Here is a 21578-nt window from a genome sequence, read left to right as displayed (position 1 = left end):
CATGTTCATGCCAAAGTCAAACGATTCGCGACAAAAGAGAATTCTATCAAACAATTTAATTGCTGCCGTTGTCGCTGTTGCTATTGCTGTAGCTAAATCAAAGTTCATGCTCGATTTCTTGATGTGACACAACTGAATTACTGCCATAACATTAATTTGAAGATTATTTCATCGAGAGAACGATGAAGTCAACGAAGAGAATCCATATTTTTGAAACATTTATAATTGAACCAAGTGTTATTTTTTTCGGAATATGATGATGACCCTTTCAAAAGTCGTCTAGCCACCAAGCATCAAACGAACATGTTTGAAAAACAAAATGAATAAAAAGAGAGAGAGAGAAAGAGAGCGAAATAAAAGAAAAACAATCGGCTCAACGGTATAGGCTGCTATAGTGTTGATGTGATGAGCAACAGAAACTTCAGCAGAGCTTAAAAATTATGTTGGTGATTAATAATAATTGATCCAAAAATGTATGGTGTTTTCATTATGTATAATTAAATTTAAAATGTTGAACGTTGATGGACAGCCATATTGATGAACGTGCAGTTGTGTGTGTATGTATGTGATTTTAATAGCTCAAACACATTCACATCATTGTTGATTGTGTGCTTGTTAATCATATTATGTGTTCCGGAGAAAGATACACATTCAATATTATATATTCTTAGGCAAAAATGTATACATCATTTTGCATGAATCATGAATCCTGCGGTATGGTGATTTGTCGTTTTTAACACCTGAACACACAGGATGGTTCGATATTTTTTCAATCGTTGCAAACTCTGCGCAGCCACTGAGTATTATCTTATACTCATTAAATAATTATATTAGAAAAGAATGCGCTTATAATTTATAATTATAGCGTCGTTTCGAGTCTATACCTCTCTTTTACACATACGCATAAACAACAGCAACTTATGGTTCTGTTGTGTGCTGGAAATTGTTGATGAAATGAGTGACTACCAGCTTCAGAGAGTTATTTTTTTTTTCAACAAAAAGAGAGAGCGAGAGAGAGAAATGGCGAGTGAAGAGGGCAAAGTATCAACAAACACACATTATAATTGTGTAGAGCGAGCGAGATAGAGAAAGATATGACGGCTGTCGCACCATCCACCATATAAACACGACGAAAATAATTGTAATACTAAAAACGAAAAACGCACAATGAAAAGCCAGCACAACACACACACAAATTATTTTTCTCTTCATTCCAATTAGTTTTAATTGAAATCAGTTTTTGTTGTTCAATTTGATTGTAAATCTCATCTCACTCTCTCTTGCTCTCTTTCTCAACAAGTTGTATTGTGGTTGCCGTTATTATCATTATTATTTGTTGTTTCCACTCAAACACATAGCTCTCTCTTCGATATATTCGTGTACCACAATTAATAATATCTACGAAAAATGTGTGCTTTTTCGGAGTATTTAATTTTACATGTGGACTGAATTTGTGGCCGTTTCTCTCCCTCTCTCGCTTTCTCTGTCTATCCTTTCATTATCTTTGGTTCCTCTGTCCAATTATCAAATTGTATTGTGTTGTTATATGTTGCTGCGAATGATGTGTCTAACGTCCCGAAATGCATTTAGAATATATATATTATATCCGAATAACATCGGATATTCTCATTTCATTCTCGTTTGCTTCATTCTGATAATAGTACGCAATGACTTAAACATATATTTAATTTGGGTTTCCTTCGTACCGGATTTCTTTTAATTTTTTTTTCACATTTTTTGCTTTTGAAGATGAGAAGAATGAAAGAGGCACATTGACGAAAGGGCCAGCATGGATGTGTTGCATTTCATTTGAGACGATGGCATGAAATGTGGTTCTCGCGAGATGCACAAACTAACAATTAAATCTATTACATTGCGATATGGAGCAATTAACAAAATGAGAAGACCGCGAGTGATTGAGTGAAAGAGAGAGAGAGCGAGCGAAAAGAGTACGGGGTTTCGGCTGATGTGCGAAGAGGAAGAAGGAAGAGAGAATCCAACCCAACTCGATCAAACAAATTAAAACAAATAGGAATTTTCGAGACAGTCTAACATCATGCAGACTGACGCGCGATCCGTTCAAATTTTACCGGTGAACAAAAAAACAGAAAGAAAAAAACCCATTACAGAATCTCATCCACACGGTGCCTCATAAGCAATTTAAATCGGCGACTGTGTAATTTTTGAATGGATCCAAATTAACGGTGAAGATAACATTCGCGCTAAAGTACATCGATCAACGATACACAATAAACACACACACACACGCACACGGAGCAAATTAAAAAAAAAACTTCTTTTAATTGCTTTAATAACGCGCTCTTTGGATTCGGCTTAGTCTCAGAATTGAGAGAATGATTACAGCAGAAGTTAATTTCATTTAAGACGAGAAACGAACAAAAAAAAATGACAATTAACAATAGAAACGAATAGCGAATTATCTCGGCTTTTACGAAGAAATTCTTAATAAAGTGTGTTGTTGTTGTCATTGTTCGTTATTGAAATCGTCAAGCCCAGGAATTGTGGAAGTAAAGCTGAACGTGAGAGTAATGTGTAGGCTCGCTGAGCGGTTGTTTTTTTTGTTGTTATTTCTGTTGATTCATATGATTTGATGACATATCCCCCCAAAAACAAAAATTAATATCTAAGTGAACTTAATGGTAGCTTGTTAATGCCCGCTTTTGTGTGATCATTGTGTCTATGTGCAAATTATGGCGAAACTACTTTATTTGTCATTTGGAAATATGGAACGTTTTTCGTATCAAAACCATTCTAATCAATATTTTGCCGTGCAAAAACCACATTGAGGGGCGGCCATTTCACTTTTTTGGCAATGAACAGCGCTATTAAAATGGATTGAAAGTGTTTTTTTTTAGCATTTTAAGAGAATATGTTTTTGGGCAAATGATACTATAAAAATATTGTCCACATGGCAAATAACATCGAAACACTAAAACCAATTTATCCACTAAAATCGTCACTTAACCAAAACGATTAAGCCATATAAGTCGTATTTAAATCGATTAACAGAATAATGACAAAATGTTGAATATGCGATGATTTAGATTTGTTAAGTGTGTGCATGTGTGTTTGTGTTTGTGTTTGTACCGACTCGTGATGGGTGCGTTTCAATGATATTTCAGATAAATCACGGAAATCACACATAGAGCAATGACAATGACGATGACGATAAACTGGAGAAAAAAAAGGAACGATTGGTTAAAATGCACGGCATCTGCTATGTCTTTGTTAACAACGATCCACATTATTTATTTTAATTAAACAATTGGGCGTTAATAAATGTTCATAAATGCAAACGGAGTGAAACTGTTTTGTTTCTTTTGCCGTTTTATCTGTATTCATCTCTCTCACTCACTCACTTGCTTCTGTCGTCCATTCCGTCTGTATGTCTCGGTCGCTCTTTAACCATCATATCACTGTGTGCGCATTGTGATTTAAATAGTTTTGTATAAATATATCGCATACAATTATATGTGGCTTTTGTCAATGTTTTACTTGAGCAAAAGTGAGAAAAATATAGAACGACCGAACAATTGCGCTGATTCTTATATGGCCAAACCAAAACAACTTTGCGCTATTTAATTCCACTTAAAAAATTAAATTACTTTAACACGACTAATGCTGATCAAAGCAGAAAAACAGAATTATAACTTTTTAACGAAATACAACAAAAAAAAATGCGACAACGCTAACTTAAATTACAATACAATGCTTCATTTGGTTCTGTGTGTCACTTTATCATCACTGTCGTTTGTCGCCTTGGACACATATTACAAATTAACAAAATATGCCATTTGCATTAGAAGCATTTTTATGTTGTCTGTGCATGATTATGTCCGTTCATTTATTCAACAACAAAACAAAAATTGGATTCGAACAAAATCGATGATTGATGCAAGTCTAGCGAAAAGTCAAAATGAAAATTCATTTCCATGGACCCGTATTGTTGGCCAAAATAAAACAAATCAAAACCAGCATCTCTGGTAATGTACGTCAAGCCGACAGAACAGAAGCATAACATGCTCGAAAATTAATGCTAAAGACAACAAAAGTGCGATCGTAACATATATTTTTGTTTCGTCCGACAGGAAGAAGTTACTTATCACACACTTCAGCATTCAATATAACATTTTTGTGTGTGCTTCATGTGTATGTGTGTTAACATTGTCTAAATAAAATATAGAATGTAAGTGTATTTTGTAATCAATGTAATTCTCATTACATTGTTGCCATCATCATCTTCATCGGAATTAATTTCCTTTGAGATATCTCCATTTAAAAGGTCCGCATTGACACTAACATCTCTCAAAAATTCTCTATCATTGTGTTTAACTCACACAGATTCATTAAACTTTTCATTTTCATAGTTCATCAATGTTATGTTTGGAAATGTGCACACATACGCGCAACGTATCGACCGTGATTATCGTCAATTGTTGCAGCAGCAACTTGAAACATACAATCACTTTCTCACTCTATTCCACATCAAATAAAAATAGTAGCCACAAATCCTATAGGCTTTAGATCAACGACATTTTTGAATAAAAAAAAAACTAAAGTCATGCTGATTGCATTATTTTATTAGATTCCACAAACGCACTTTTTGCTCGTTTGCTCACTGGCTGGCTTGTTCGAGAGCGCGCGCGTGAGCGCTTTTATGCAATAGCCATTGTTTGTTTGAATATACAATTTTGTTATATTATATTCATTCTTCCTTTTATTTTGTTTTTGTATTCGTCGTAACCGCATCTCGTTCCTCTTGTTTTTGTCTCTTGATGCTTTTCGGGGCTTTTTTTTGACTGCGTGCGTTTGTGTTAAGATTAATGGATTTATGTGGCTGAGATGGTCATAAGTGTTTTTCTGTGCGTAGGCAATAACGAATAAATGGTTCCTTCTGCAAATCGAGACGTTCCATTGTTTTTTTTTTATTCCTACTTCTTCTTCTTGTTTTCATTTTGGATTTTTGTCGTTTTTCGCCTTTTATCATTTTGTGTCTCGATGTGTCGGTTCATCGTTTTGTTATTTCATGTGTTTTTTTTTTACTTTGATTTCATTTGATTCGATTGTTTCATTATGTTAATATGGCCAGATTTCTCGCTGTATGTTCATTTTCTATTTGTCATTACTCATTACATTTATTAATGGTCAACACTTTTGATTTTTGTGTGAGCGCCTAAATACTACAATGTTTTGTTTGCAGACACTATGACTCGCATCGAAATTTAATCACAACATTTTTTTTTTAATCTTTGAATTTAAGTCATTTGAATAGAATGTTTTATATGAGAGGCAATGATTCATTACCAATTGTGATGAGCGACCGTCTTTGTTGTTTCGAATTCCTTGAAGTCGATGTAATTTTGGTTGCATACCGATGAATTCAGATTTTTATCTTAAAATGATTAATAAATTAAATCCCTTGATTTGGCGATCGAACTACACAACCAATTATCACACTCACACACAGAATTTAAAAAAAAAAGCAACGAACTAATGATTTCGAATCCTTTCGAAAATAAAATAACTTTTATGCGGACGAACACGAAAATGATGCTTAACACCACACGATATACCGGTAAAATGTAAATGCACGAAACAAATGGTACGATCATGGCAACAAAAAAAAAAATGAATATGAACGAAGTAGGAAAAAAAACTTTTCATCACTAAATTAGCCACATAGATCGCGTAGATTCTACTTAATTACACTGAACCACGCGGTTGTTTAATCATAAATGCGTATCTGTTGATTTGTGTTCTTCCAGTTTCTGTGCTCGTTGCTGCACGAGCATTCGCACACGTCTCACTCTTTCTCATTGTTGCCTGCAACAGCATACATTATATTACAATGTTTGTGTTTGCGTACCACAGTCAATCTGATCCGGTGAGTGGCATGAAATCGCACAAATAAACAACAATTTGTGACTTTACAATTAAACAAAATTATCTCTACTCAGAGAGAGATAGATAGAGAAAGAGATAGAAGGAGTGAGCGAGATATACGAAATACAAATAAGACCACAATCGCTTATAATCTAGATATGCACAACTGATGAACATGCGCGCTGCGAGTGTGAGCGTATTGATGTGGCCAACATTGATCAAGCTCGCAACTGACGGAGCAAAAACGAAGAGCAGAATGAACGAAAAAAAAACTGCACACAAATTATTTAATTACTAAAATTTACAGTTTTATTATACCGTCGGTCGGTCGAAATTAAAGTCAAAGTGGAAACGGAATCGAAAACGTAAAAGATAAAAACACACACAACAAATGATTTGAAGTGAAGAGAATGAAAAACGAACATCACATATTGTTGTAGGAAATCGATGAAGAACAAAAAAAAAACGGTTTGCTGGGTTCTTTTTTTCGGTATGATCCAAAAAAACACACATACAAAAATTCACAAAACGACACAATCAAATTGGATAGTATGATTCTGAATGCTGGTGATACCGAAACGCGCGAACCGATCGGCATTGTTTTATGTGAATGTGCGTCGTTTTGTGCGAATGAAAATAATACCAAAGAATTGGCTGGTTGGCCGAAAGAAAGGATTCAAGTGGCGAACGTAAGTCTACACAGTAGAATCGAAACATAAAGATAGACGGATGGTGTGAGAGAGGAAGAGAGAGAGCGCGCTCAGTTGTATTGCTAGTTGACCGAAATCAAACACACCACATGTATCGTATAATGGCAACAAAAGCGAAATGAAATCAAAGCGGTGTGTTACTGCATGCTGCCTCTCTCTCTCTCTCTCTGTGTTGCCATTTCATTTGATGTGTGAATGCACAGAGGTAAGAGACACAAGCACGGTAAAACTATCAACACACAACGCTGAAGAATAAATTGCTGATTATTTAATAGTTTTCCAAACATCTTTGCAGCGGAGCGACGAGAAAGAAATCTGAATTCGGTTGATGTTGCCGTTTGTATCGAAAGATGGGCCTTCTCCTTCCTTCCCTTGTTATTATTGTTACTGTTCCACTTAGTGTGATGATTATCTGTCTGTGCTGCTAAGTCGGCTACGTTATTTACATTCGATGCGATTCGTATTGTCTAGAGCTTGAACGGCGATTTTTTTTGTCGTTTCATGCTTGCTTTGCTTGAAGTTGTTTTGTTGCGACTTTTGCTTTTGTTTGCATATCCAACTCGGGTGAGTAAACTAAAAAACATGTTTGAATACGAGCGCAAAGACATTGTCGATGAATTAAAAAAAAAACCGAATCCAGCAATAATCACTAAATGTAACACTGTGCACAGATCCATTTTTTTTCCTTTCTTTTATTTCTTGTCCAGTATAAAGGAGCAAGCGTTGTTTTTCTTGTAATCTGCAGCTGTAAGCTTGAATGTGGAACGCGATCACATCTTATGAAAATGCGTTTGCCACAATTGACCAAAAATGAAATCGATAAAACAATACACGCGTCATCTCTCTCGCTCTTTCTATTAGATCAGCCGATACTGAAATGGACGGCTTTTTACAGTGCACAGGAAAAAAATCCCGATAACAATGAGTATAGAGTATGTATTGCTTACGCTACACGATACAACCCGCGCATCGACACGAGTAAAATAAAATGAATAAAAAAAAAATTATGTAAAAAAAAGACCGAACAGTGCGATTTTTTTTAATAGCACGCGCTCTTGAAAACAATTGTTTTGATTGTGCATCGCACGATATCCTTTTACAGGCTGTACAAATACTTTCCTCGAAATTTGTGCGATCATGTTTATTTCGTTTAATGGATTTTCTTGCAACAGTTTATAGATCACGTTCCTTGCTGTGCACTGAGTGAACGCGCGCGCAAATATTATGTTCAACATTTTTCTTGGTAATGAAAAAAAAATACACATACACACCACGCACACATGGGCCAACGAATACAAACGCGGCAACTGTCAAATGGTGTGCTGGTGAAATTTCGGTTATCAATGAATTTTGAACATTGACGAAATGAAAATGAATGAAATCGTCCGAATGACGATAAACTGAATTTTATTATTAAAAAAATGCATCGAACGTAAACTTTGATGCATTGATTGTCAATTACAATGGCAAAGCATCTATATCAAATAGCCGATACCACTTCATACAATGTGCTGCACATTATATTTGTTTCAAGTGAAGCGCAAAGTCAATAACAGCCATAATAATAATGAAGGAAATATAAAAACAGCCACGGTTGAGAAAAAAAAAATATATACAGCAATACAGAATAAATTAAATGACACCTTTCGAACATTTAGCTTATCACAATTCGATGGATTCTGAATTCGAAGAATTTTCAAATTGTCGCGCTCATACAATAAATGTAACGTTCTATTCTCGGAGGCGGCAAACATTGTTACACACAGAGTCAATATCAAAATTTTTATTCGTACTCTTTGCATTCTCTTACATATCTATATATATTTTTTGTTCTTCTCTCGTTTCGTTTCTTTCATTCTCATTCGCATTTCTTGTGAACTGATTCTCTGAGTTGAGCTTGATTATTATTCGATCTCTTCCTCACATTCTGAGAAATTCCGGCAACGATTTGGTTTTCACCTTCATCATCATCATCATCATCGTTCACCGAGTATACAAGGCAGTTATTGTTGTATTACATTATAACAAACTATGGATTACGAATAAATTTAAGAGCGAAAAAGAGAGAGAGAGAAAAAAAAACAACCCGACGAACATACAGCAAGCAATAACGTATTGAGTAAACTTACACAAAATGACTTTATCTGAAGAGGAAAACCAACCAGCTACACAGCACAATCCAACGGAGGCTGAAATGAAAAAAAAAAGCAAAAATATTTTGAATGAATAAATTTTTATTTATACGAATGATTCGAATCGAATAACAACTAAAGACAAGAACATTCACTCTGTCGCGCGCGCACAACTTCGACAGAATGGCATACGGAATGAATGGGAGCAAAAGAGAGAGCGCGCGCGCGAAAAAAAATAGCAGCAAAGAAACAGCACAAAGATAACAATGAGAGCGCATCGATGAATACGACACAACGTGTGCAAATATTACAACACATACACAAACAAAGGATATGTGAAGTTTCGAAGTGGCGAACCACGATAACAACGCGACACAAGGCCAAATCGTCCAAATAAAACATTGATTTCAAACCGGCAAGTAAAATAATAAATAAACAAAATCGTTCGTACGGTTTTTAAGTTGAAAACGAAACCGAATTGAGAAAATTGCTACATAGCATACATTGAACGACGGAAAAACAATGAACCAACAAACGAAAACGAACCACAAAACATAATGAATATAAAAAAAAAATACTGTAGTTTTTTCAATGGTCATGGCACATCGAAGGCGGCAAATGTTACCTGGCCAAAGGACAAAATTATGTGAAATATTAAAATTACCAATTAAAACTCACATATCCTGCATCAAATGCACCGCCAATCGAACGGCGGCCGAACGATCGACAATCGATGACAATGCATTCTGCATCATTTTCTTTTGATTCTTTAAATGTTCCCCCCCACCAACAACATTCAAATTGAATTTAAATAAAGAAAAATTGTGCATAAATATGAAAATTCTAGGCAAAATCCGAAATTATCTTATCGATAAATGTCGGTTTCAAAATTGCTACTCGTACAATGTGTTCTCAGGCCGATTTATCAAAATCGATTCGTCATTTTCATTATCATTATCTGATCGAAACGAATGATTTATGACACATGGCAAAACGATCGTGTGATACCAAGAATCGGAAACAAAGCGCATACGTTTTTTTTTTATCAGTATATGTTTTTATGTTTTTCATCGATTCTCATCTCTGTTCGGCTCATTGATGCGCTTCTTCTTTTGCTCAAAAAGTCACCAATTCATTTATGAATTGTGTTGAATCCTTTTGGCTTGTCGTTTTATGTGGCCGATTTTAACGTGCACAAACACAAAAAAACACACACACACAACATTATTTGACAATAAATTGCTAAATATAATCATATTAAAACGAAAGCAAAATGTGAACATCTGAAATGGTAACATAAACAACGGCAACATTAAAAAAAGCACACAAAGTCGCACACAAAAATTATGATACATGCAGCTGAATAGTGTGCACAGATGTCCGTTTTGGAGCTAGTGTGCGGTGTGTGTGTGTGCCTTGGTTCGCTTACGTTTCGATAAATCAGTGGTGATTATCTGTGTGAAGGAAAACAGAGCGAAACAGATCCAACAGTAACACAATAAAAAAAAGCAACAGAAAAAAAAAATCAACTACACACATTGAAAGCGAAAGAATAAAGCAACAGACGTTTGGAGCTCTCGATCTTGTTTGCTAAGAATCAACAAAAATTATGCACATAATCTAAATGTTGAAGCGCACACTGTGAAAATGCATTCAATCAACGAATGTGCATACACACATAGACGAATCACGTTTCTCTCTCTCTCTCTCTCTCTCTCTCTCTCTCTTGCTCAATTGAAGCATGCGGCTATCTATCGATATAATGCCATTACATTTATTATATATTGGTTGAAACCGGATAAGAATGTGAATGTACGCGCGGTGCGTGTAAAAGCGAAGAAGCTAAACGAACAGTTCAGAAAGCAGCTTCAAAGTATCAGAGAGCAATAACAATATGCGGACATTTAGCTTTTTCGTGTTGTGGTTGTTGCTGTTTTTTTTTGTCCGCTTGAACAAAACAATAAACTGATTTATAGTGTTCGAGTGTAAAGAAAGCAAAATTCGTAAAACCGAAAAACCAATTCAATGGCTAAATATTGGCATTGCATTGCACTCGATGAATCCGAATATTGGCGAAAAATAAATGAAAAAGCGATTGCTCAATGGTTTGCATTATATTGTGCATGAGATGAAGCAGCGAAACGAGAGAAAGAAAGATCATGTAAAATTTGGCTTTATCCGTTTTCGTTCTTACATTCAGCGCGTTGATATTATTGTTATTATTTTTTGGAATATTCTTCTACTTCTTCTTCATTTTAATGTTGTTACTTTACGCGCTGTGCTGTATGCGCAATCAGCTCACTCGATTTTGTTCGAAAGTGCAAGCACACAAAAGATCCTGTATGTTGCTCTTCATTCACTGCACAAAACCATTTTGCACACGAATTAAAAAAAGGCTGCAATAAAGACGAAAACGAACGAATATGAACATTTTTACCATCGAACGACGAAGTCAAAGCGCGACAAACATGTGGACATAAACAATAAAATATATATATATATAATATTCAAAAGGGAAAATGAATGTATATAAAAAAAAATAAAACGGCCAAACGAGCAAACACGAGAACGGAAGAGAGCTGTGATAGTCGGGCGGAAAAATATTAAAAAAGGTTAGCGAAAAACACAATGGAAAATCGAAAATCAAGATAATATTTAGGCAAAGCGCAGCGATCGCACGCGTTATTTATGAACATATTTCTATTCTCTTCGTGCTTTTTTTCCCCGATTCTTCTTCTTCTTCGTCGTCATCGTCATCATCATTATTTATTTATACGCTTTACATTTCATTATTATTCTCATTTTTTTTTTGTGTCCTCGTTATAACTATCTCATTTTATTTCGCAGTGTCTCTTTTATTGTTGCTGCTGTTGTCGTTCTCTGTTCATCTCTCACTATTCAGTTTCATGTTCGAATCCTTTTCACCTAGCACTTTTCATTATATATACTATAAGCGCAGATTATCGTCTGCCTTTGCCCTCGGAATTTGATGATTTTTGTCATTGTTATTTATTTATTTTTATTTTTGTTCAGAAATTGAACGATAAAACCGAATAAAAAGCATAATAACAACACGCTGAACTAATAACTGAACTCTTCGAAGAAGAGAAGAAAAGAACGGTTTGAGCAAATACAGTATCGGCCATATAACATTTTGCACACCATGAATCCATTCAAAACAATGAAGAAACCGAAAAAATAAAATCGATCGTGTTCGACGGTTCATATGAAATATTGTGGTTTTGATAGTTTTGCACGCTTTTTACCTCGTCGCGATTTCACCTTCTATTACACAATAAAAAAAATATATATTCCGAATTGGACACTTTGTCGTTTCACAATTTTTTATTTTAAAAAATAAAATCGTTTTGAGTAAAATCATATATGATCCTATTCTTCTGCCGAACATTTTATGGTTTTAATGGATGCCAAAGTGCAAACAGATAAAACTCTCACGATACATGAAATAAACAACAAAAATGAAAACAGTTGACAACTCTTATCCAAATTTTCTGTACAAACCAAAATCGTGGTTACAGTGTCAACGCCGGCAATAAATAAAATATTAATTTCTGAATAGATCTATACAATCTCGAAAGTTTGGCGAATGCTTTACTTAATGAAATTTAAATATATTACACGAAAATGAACAAAAAAAAAACTTAAACAAACATTGAATCGTTCTTTGGCACGAATGAATCGATTCATTTAGTTTTGTGTGCCTACATTTAAATACACACAACTTAAGAAGAGCAAATGAATACGATCGAATCTTTTCACTAAGAAATAAGACGGGATTTTGATATCCAAATCAATGTTAAAACTTATTGAAATGTCTCTTGATCAACAAACGGAAATCCCGAACGAAAAGTATGTGATATTACATTTCAAAATTCTTTTATTAAAAGAAATCTCAACGATTTTTAATTTGTGTGTGCGCGCATGTATGTATTTCCATAGATTTCACGTTGATATTAAATTCGAGGGGTGTTGGCAGCTGTGTGTACAAAAATCGGTAGATTGTTACGAAAAATATCAATTCATTGAACAAAAGCGTTGAAATCACTTTGAATCTCTGGATTCAAAGTTCATTTCAACGCGCCTCTTTTTTTTTTTTGTTCTTTGTTTACTATGACATGTTTTCAATTTTTGCTATAATCTGCTGCATTTAATTACATCGTAAAATTTATTAAAAGAAATGTGCCAAAAGCGAAGAAAAAAATCGGTAAATGCAGTCATAAAATCAGTGACAAAAATTTTAATTGAAAGATGTTAAATTCTTTGCAATGTATTTTGGGCAGTTTTCGCTTTGCTTGCTTCTCGGCCATTATCCGTGAATCCGTTGTTTAATTGCATCGTTGGACTTAAGATAAGCATAACGAGATGATATTGCGCGTACGCACGTGCATCCAATATATGTATTATGAGGAGAAAAAAAACGAAGACGAACAACAGCAGAAGCAACAACAAAAAAATTCCACTACAAAAGGGTCTCGGAAATCCGAGGCCGAAGCGTAAATCCGAAAAGAGCGAGAGAAACTGGAATATGAATGTGAGCCGCCTCAAACCACTGCAAATATTGCCCACAAGAATACATTAACAATGGTCAACAATAGTACTATCGCTCTTCGATCTCTAATTGCTGAGGGGTCAAGATGAGATGATAATTCCGGATAATCGAATGTAATTGCAATAATTGAATTTTCGACTCTTTTTTTTGTTACCATTTATTCGCTTTTGGTCAATGGCACAGAAAACAAGAGAAATAGAGAGGGGGCGGTGTAGAGGGCAGGAGTGCGTTAAAACAAGAGCATAAAATAATAATATGACGACAATTCTTCGTCGGCTGATTTCTATCGGAGCTCATTTCACTGCCCTCCTATTAAATGCCATTGAGTAATTAATATTGAATCTTTTCTCGAATGAGCGCATTATCTTATTTTTGGTCAGTGTATAACCGGTTGTGTGTGCGCGCGTTCAATTCATCGTTTGAACTTTATATTTTCGAAATTAATTTATTGTTGAATGACGTTGACCGAGTCTGTCGAATCAAATCTCAATTTAATCAATTTAACAATAAGCAATTTTCACATATAGCCGCACGTTCACTCTTATTTGTTTTGAAAACAATATTTCGGGAGTGTAACAGAAGCAAAAATTGACTACATCATCATTACAACGCAAAGAGCCACTGACATTATTTCCATTTGACATAATGTATCTATTTAATAAACATGATCTACTTCTAATCTTCTCATCAATCTCATTCGGGATGAACAAACGGAGACATTTTCATCCACTGAACACATGCATGATGCATGATGAGAGTTAGCATGATGAGAGTGCAGCTCCTTGATTGATATCAAAACTATTCATTGAGAGAAAATAACAAAAATAGACAACCATTTCGGTCAATATTCGGTAGCATCATAATCGACATTTTGACGGCTGCGCGAATTAAATTTTCGATCGAAACAACGAAAAAAAAAATGTATGCAAAAATTGAATACATTTTCAACGGTAACTGGTTTATTAAAATCGTGTTATTCATTTTCAATAATGATGTATCATTTCGGTGCCCGTTTCATTTATTTTGAGCTCATCGTATCAAAATTGAATGGTTGCCTTGAATTTTAGCGCGTCGCACAACCAATAGATACAATATTGCCACTAACGATGACAGTTGGCATTATACAAGCATATTTGATTGTCGCTTTATTTAGGTGAAATTAATTGTACAGCGTCGAATGGATTGCGCAAAAATTCTTCGTCCCCTGTTTTTTTTTTCTTCTTCTCCTCTATTTTCTATTTCGTTGTTGTGTTCATTCATTTTGTACTGTGCATCGTACGCATATCGCAAAAATTATAGCGAATGAAACAAACAAATGGTGAACACACATGTACATGGTCACACAACAGATTTAAAGCAATGGCATATTTTCTCCGGTTTGTTTGTATAACTATGTGAGAACAATATAATGCATTGAAATGAAGTGCGCATAAATGTTTAAAACGATAATAACGAACAACGTGAAACAGAGAGAAAAAAAAGAGTGTATAATCGCAATTCAGTGAATGTGATACGTTTTAAAAACATTCACTCTAGGACACACACACAATAGATTTTTGATCGAGACGGAGAATCATATCGAAATTAAACCAAAAAAAGTGAAAACTTTATGTGGCAACCGTTTTATAAACGGTGTTTGGTTTTCCTCACTCTCTCTCTCTCTCTCTCTCTCTCTCTCTCTTTCTCTTATTTTGTTCCTTCACCCAATCGATTGCCTGTGTATGTGTGTCACATTGGCGGTGTGCATTCAAAGAATTTTAAACTTTGTAACGAGAACAGCCAAAACGAAACACATTTGACCGAATCGGAATTGAATATTTTGACATTCTTTCATTTTATTCAATTCAGTTGTAACTGATTTTTGATTGCATTTGATAAAATTCGACAAAAGTGATTCACGATCAATGATACATGTCACCCATATGACACATTCAAACATTTGAACGATGATATTTTGAACTATTCGTTTTGAATTATCTAATCCATCACACGATCAACGTTTAACTAAAGTAACATCAGTCAATCACATTTTTATTTGCACAAATGCTTTAAAACATTTATAAATAAAATAAATCGCATTCAGTTCAAACAGGGAAAAATTACATGCAAAAACCATTTAGATTAGGTGAATTGAAAAATGACAAAAAAAAAATTGTCATTTCTTCGTAGAAAGTTTCGGACAAATTTGTTGCCAGAAAAAAAGTCTTTTGAAAGAAACAAAAATGACATTACAAAAATAGTAATTCAATTTAAATGCGGTCGTTTTCTATTTTGCTCTAACAATTTTATTATTATTTTCTTTTGAACGCCATTGCTACCGTAAAAAAAGTTCGAAAATGTACACATACAAGATTGGTAGCATGAAATAAAAAGAAACAGTACCAACGAATTTGGATAGAAGGAAAACAGCCGAATAAGTGCTTGCACACCACATCTAAAATGAAGCAACGTGTGTAATTATAAAATATATTTTTCTCTTGCTCTCTTTCGGGTTTTTTTTTTTCGGTATACAGATCAAGAAAATGTGTAAATAATAACTGACTTTATAGATACGAATGTTGTAAAAAAAGAAGAAATAGTCGGTTGTTAATTTTTGAAAACGCCAAAAAAAGAATGAATCAAAGCATCATCACAATCATACGTGAGTATGTTGAATGCTTCCTCTCAACATTGTAATAATAATAAACAATGTACAGTTAAAGCAATGTCGATGAGACAGAGATGAAGAGAGCGTGTATGAGAGTGCCAGCAAAGAGTTAGACAAAAAACGTACAAATAAAAATTGGTGTTCGTATGTTAAATAATTTTAATGAATTGAGTACATGAATTTCGGATGTGATGCGTGTGTGTGAAAGCTGAGCTAAATTTGATGATAATAATGATTTTTGTTACTGACAATGATTGTGATGATATTTATTGTGAAATAGAGGTGAAAACGAGACCATTCGACGATGAAAGCACACACATAAAATTCGACAAACAAGACCAGAAGCAATAAGAGCAACGAAAAAAGACCAGGCAAGAAGAATAAAAAAAGAAGAGACAAGAGAGAGAGAGAGGAAAAAAAAACCAGCAGCGAGTACAACAATGAGCTTAGCCGAACGTGTTACCGAATATATTCGTATCCGTAGTTAGAGTTTTCAAAGCTTATTGGTGGGCATTTGGTGAACCATCAATGAAAAATTTCCAAAGTGAATACAAAACATATACAGAGAAAACTGGACAACAAGCGAGCAATAAACGCTTCAATTCTTTGTTTAGTTTTTATTTTCGTTTTGTGTATTTTTTTTTCTGTAATTTTGGTTGGTCGGTAGCACATGCCATCATCTCTCCTTCTATTGCCGATTTCAGCACGTAATTTATTGGACAAACTAATTGCACTCATACATAAAGAATTTATCGGACAATCGACGGAATATGATGTGTGACCGAAAATAATCTATCCCTCTCTTTTTTGCGCCACTAAAATGGTCCATTTTTTTTGCCGCTTTAAACAGAGCAAAGACATCACCGATTTGAGGTAAAAAAACAAACAAACATACGGTTCGCGAGAGATCATGTGTAATTAGAAAAGCAGGTCGATTTTTGGAAATCAGAATCAGAGCTATGCACACTTTCTGAATGAGACGCGTGAAAGTTGCAAAACTCATTTTTGCCCCGGAAATCATTGCAAAGCGATTTTTTTTTTACATTGAAGTACGACATCACATTCAAATCTCCGTATCATTGTATGAACATGCTCGTGATCTCGTTGTGTACTGTTGATTGGGAGAAAGATATAGGAAGATTGGCCAAAATGAGGTGTGGACAATAGTACACACATGAACATGAACCAATCGTTATGAATAGAAGTGATGATTTTCTTGTTAATTAAATTTAGATGATAATTTTATGGAATTTCGAAAGCCATGTGTGTGTGCCTCTTTCTCTCTCTCGCTGTGTATGCTAATTAACATGCACAAAAAGGAAATTATTAAAAATATTAATAATAATCAACAGCACATACAGTTTTCACATCGTGTATTTGCTATTTTTTTCGCTTCACTACAAAATTCAGACTTCATTTAAAAGCGATCACAAGTCACAGCAAACAAACACGATATCGTGAAATATTTGAAGAAATAATAAACGCCAATTTTGTGTACTTAGTAATGTAATTTGATTTTTAAAAGTCATAACATTTAAAACAAATCTAGTTTGTTCGATTATTGGCCGAAAACTGAAAAAAAAAGAAGAACATTAAATATCACGAAGAATGGAATGGAATAGAGAAGAAGATGGAATAGAGAAGAAGATGAACATATAAAATTCATGTTTGTTATGTTTCGATAGTGGATTTTTCAGTTAATTTGTATAATACCATTTTTCATATCGAAAATTTCTCGCTTTCCAAAAAAAAAATCATTTACCAATTACATGATTGGTTTGTATGCGTGGCCATGCTCGTCTGCACACTGTACACATGTAATATTCAATAGTGAAAAATCTTGTGATGGCACACATTAAACGCATGAATAATTGCTATGTCAGTTCAGTTGAATATTATTAAAAGCAATATTTAAAGCAGAAATTGTTGATTTCAATATAAAATATATATAGTATGGGTTTTATTTCGATAATACGATATTGGTAAAGGTACGGTGCGGTACACATAATTTGAAATGTGCGCTATTAAATGCTTTCCTGGCATTGGTTCAATTAAATTTCACTGTATAATGAAAATAATGGAATCAATTGATTGGTCTACAGTGGCAATTCAAATAAAATAAAAAAATAAACCATTAAGCGCGCGTTCATTCATTCGTTCTCATATCGAAATACCGAAAATATCGAAATGTATCCAAAATATAGGCTTCTTGTGTGTATGCGTGTATGTTGTGTCAATGATTAAAAATTGGCCGTTTGGGTTGTATGTATTTCGGGGAGGAATCAAAATACAAATACTTTCGAATGGATTATTTCAACTAATAACACAATATTTTGGGGTATTTAAGCGTAAAATATGGTCGTTCATATGCAGACAGGCATTACGAATGAAAAAAAAAAAAAATATGGAAGGAAAACAATCAAACCTAATTAAAATCGTTCATACATTTTTAATCAGCAAATATTTTCCGTTCGAATCGCTTCACTTGACACTGGATGTGAAGTTTGCCGCACGTTCGTTTGCTCCATTCTCAAATGATAATAATGAACGAACAAGAAAAATATATAACAACTATGTTGTAACCGCACATCACGACAAATGTCTATTCAGAAGCATTCATTTACCATTCTTTTTTCCCTTCCCCTTTACTTTTCTAATGCTGATTTTAAAAACGGAAAACTCGCCGAAGTTTATGCCGCCTCTCAATAACAATCGAGAAATTGTTTATAAAAACAAAATAAAAAAAATGAATTCCGTCCAAGAAATTCGTATCGCTGTATTCAAACCCATTACCAATATATACACCGCGCACTTTGCTCACCATCAGAGAAACGAAAAATATTCATTCTGTGAGCGCGCTCTTATTTGTCTCTGTACTGTCTCGCACAGCAATTATATTCACAGATAATGATTATGCCATGCCATTGGATTTCAACTTTCAATTTGTTCTCGATGTATGTTTGTTAATTTCCAGGTTTGAAATAATTGCTATCTATCGTATACATCGCCATGTTGTGGTCGATTATTCTTTATCATTAAATACACGACTAATCAATATGACGCTATAACAAACAACCAACATCAGATGTTATAATCTGTTTTGATAATAAGGAACTCTTGGGTTTTCCCGTATTTTTCCCGACCGCAAGAAGAAATGGCCGCATTTTTCACTCTTCTTTCGTCCAAGCAACATGAACACACATATATAACTCCATTCAGTGAAAATAATATTGGATGTCGCCGTTTAGTGGCACCTGATTTTCCGAAACAATTATTTTGAATCAATAAATATCGAGTTGATTATATCATAAATCATTAAAATCCTTTCCTGCCACATCTTCACCATTTCGATATTCGTTAATGGGTTGAATATTCTTTTCTCACACATCCAGCCTTTCTCTCTGCCTCGTTCTCTCTTTCACGCTCTTCATTTTGGAAACACGCTCGGTGCTATTTTAAATATGATTGCATTGATTATTTAAGAAATTTTCCTCAATACTATCGTTTCATACCTTTTTTTCGTATAAGACACGGTTCAACGGATAAAATTAATCCAAACACGAAAATTGTATTTCATTTCGTCGATAAAAACCACATTGTTTTATTATGCATAATAGACGAAGTCAGAAAGCGTCGTACTTGAAGCTGCAACGCGTTCATTGGTTCATAATATGCACGTTAAGTGTAGCCGTGGTGGTGGTGGTGGTGGTACATGTGTGCTTCACGGTTCGAAATGAACAAAATTAAAGAACGAAACGTTGTGAGCAGGAATCAGAAAGTGGTCAAGAAAAGAGATATACATATAATATAATTCGAAAAAGCGTAGTAAACCAAGTAAGAAACCACCACCCGGTCGACCACACAAAATAAACGAGCGACAAGACAAAATAATTGCTTTAGATAATTTTTGTAATTTTTAGTTTTTTTTTCCTCTTCTATGTCATTGTTGTTGTTGGCTAGTGGTGCTGTTGCTGCCGCCATTCACTCGATGAATACGTGTATGTATGTGTGTTTATGCCTTCGAACGGTTATTCATTTTTATTTATTAATTCTTTGCGGTTTTAGCGAACAACCATAAAAGAATGACGCATCTTATGCGATATACTTTTTTCGTTATAAATTTATGCTGAGCAGAGGAAAAGGAATTGCGAAAGTCGAAAATAATTAAGGTAACACATTGTAGTTGATATACTTTTCGACGAACACGGGGATAATGATTTATTTGTACAGAGAAATTTCGAAAACTCAAAAAGTCTCTACAAATCTCTCTCTCACTCTCTATCAGTATTTCTGTCTGCTTTGTCCGTCCAAACTCTGTGTGTTCAATTTGTAATTTTAGCTTTTGTTCGGTTGCACGAAATCCGTAAAAAGTGGCGCAAATTCAAAATATACATACATGGAAAATCAGTGAAAATAAAACAAATAAAATGAAATACGGTTGTCGGATATGCGAAAAAAAAGCAAATCAGCAATTCAATTGCATAAAATGTAATAAATTTAACCATCCAAGTCTCTCTCTACTTGAATGCTATCATGAATGCGGTATGTGTGTGAGTTTGTACATAAACAAAATGTTCGCATGCATCACATGCTCCGAAGGGCTATTGCGGTATTTAATTCAAATTGAAAATAATTTGTTCTAATTTTCATTGAAATATTAAACAAAGCAATGAAAAAAGACACACACACACACATAACACACGACACAAAGAACAATGGAGGAAAAAAACGCACGCGAAAAATAATAATGACGATGAAACCGATACAAAGTGCAGGCCCACAACAGAAGGCGATCAAGTAATAACAAAAGAAATAAATGTTTTGCAAAAAAAAAAATTGAATATGAAAATGATGTAAAAAATGTGAAATGCGAAATTGCGCGCGCATATTATTCACGGTAACATGCCATATTTAAATAGTAATTTCAGCCAAAGAGCTCTGCGCACCAGAGAGATAGGGGGGAAGAATCAGATTGAAGTTGCTGAAATGTATCCGCAATAGGAAAAAAATTATATGAATTGTGTGTTTGACCATATTTTTGGTTTTTCTTACACACCCAAAATCTAAACGGTCGCTTCTTCTAAAACAAAATCAAATTATCCTTGTAATATGTAATTGTGTGTGTGCGCGACTCTTTTTTTTTCTTCTCCTTTCGTTTATTATCCAGTTCAATTACGATAATTTTAATTTTCTATTTATTGAAGAAAAACGTTCGCTTGCATAATTGTTTGTGAAAAGAAATTGATCGGGGCCCAGCCAGCGAGCACTTTCATGACAATGTCTTGGGCTAATTCGTCAAACCATACCCGATGTCATATGGTATAATTGGATGTGTATGATATCGAATATGAATAAATAATATCACGGATAATCAACATTGACAGTAGTCGGTTGCGTTTAATATTGACGTTATTTTTGTGTGTTTGCCATAGAGTGAGAGAGGCAATCGATTGTGAGTGTGGCAATCAAATTGATTTTGCCGAAGCGATCGTATTGCGTGCACTTGGTTTGTATATTATTTATTGTTTTTGAATAAAACAACTTCATTAAAATAATTATGAATCTCTTTCTCTCTCTCTCTCTCTCTCTCTCTCTCTCTCTCTCTCTCTCTCTCT

The 21578-nt window shown here is 34.3% G+C and overlaps 1 protein-coding gene across 9 annotated transcripts in view; it reads right to left on the bottom strand.

The window, feature by feature from the left end:
- LOC116344992 (zinc finger protein 2) overlaps window positions 1–21578 on the bottom strand; it is a 135486-nt gene that overhangs the window by 60035 nt on the left and 53873 nt on the right. For 7 of the 9 annotated variants that reach the window (XM_031773939.1, XM_031773938.1, XM_031773936.1 and 4 more), the window contains exon 4: window positions 8744–8803. The exons of 1 other annotated variant lie outside the window; for it this stretch is intronic. The gene's annotated coding sequence lies outside the window, so the exon portion shown is untranslated. The remainder of the gene's footprint in view (window positions 1–8743; window positions 8804–21578) is intronic. One more of the 9 variants, XM_031773931.1, reaches the window with a different exon arrangement.

Source organism: Contarinia nasturtii, unplaced genomic scaffold (assembly GCF_009176525.2).
Source record: "Contarinia nasturtii isolate CC-2019 unplaced genomic scaffold, AAFC_CNas_1.1 Cnas_scaffold_1240, whole genome shotgun sequence".
NCBI lineage: Eukaryota > Metazoa > Arthropoda > Insecta > Diptera > Cecidomyiidae > Contarinia > Contarinia nasturtii.
The sequence above is the reverse complement of the archived record's forward strand: the minus strand, read 5'-3'. Positions and strand labels throughout refer to the sequence as shown.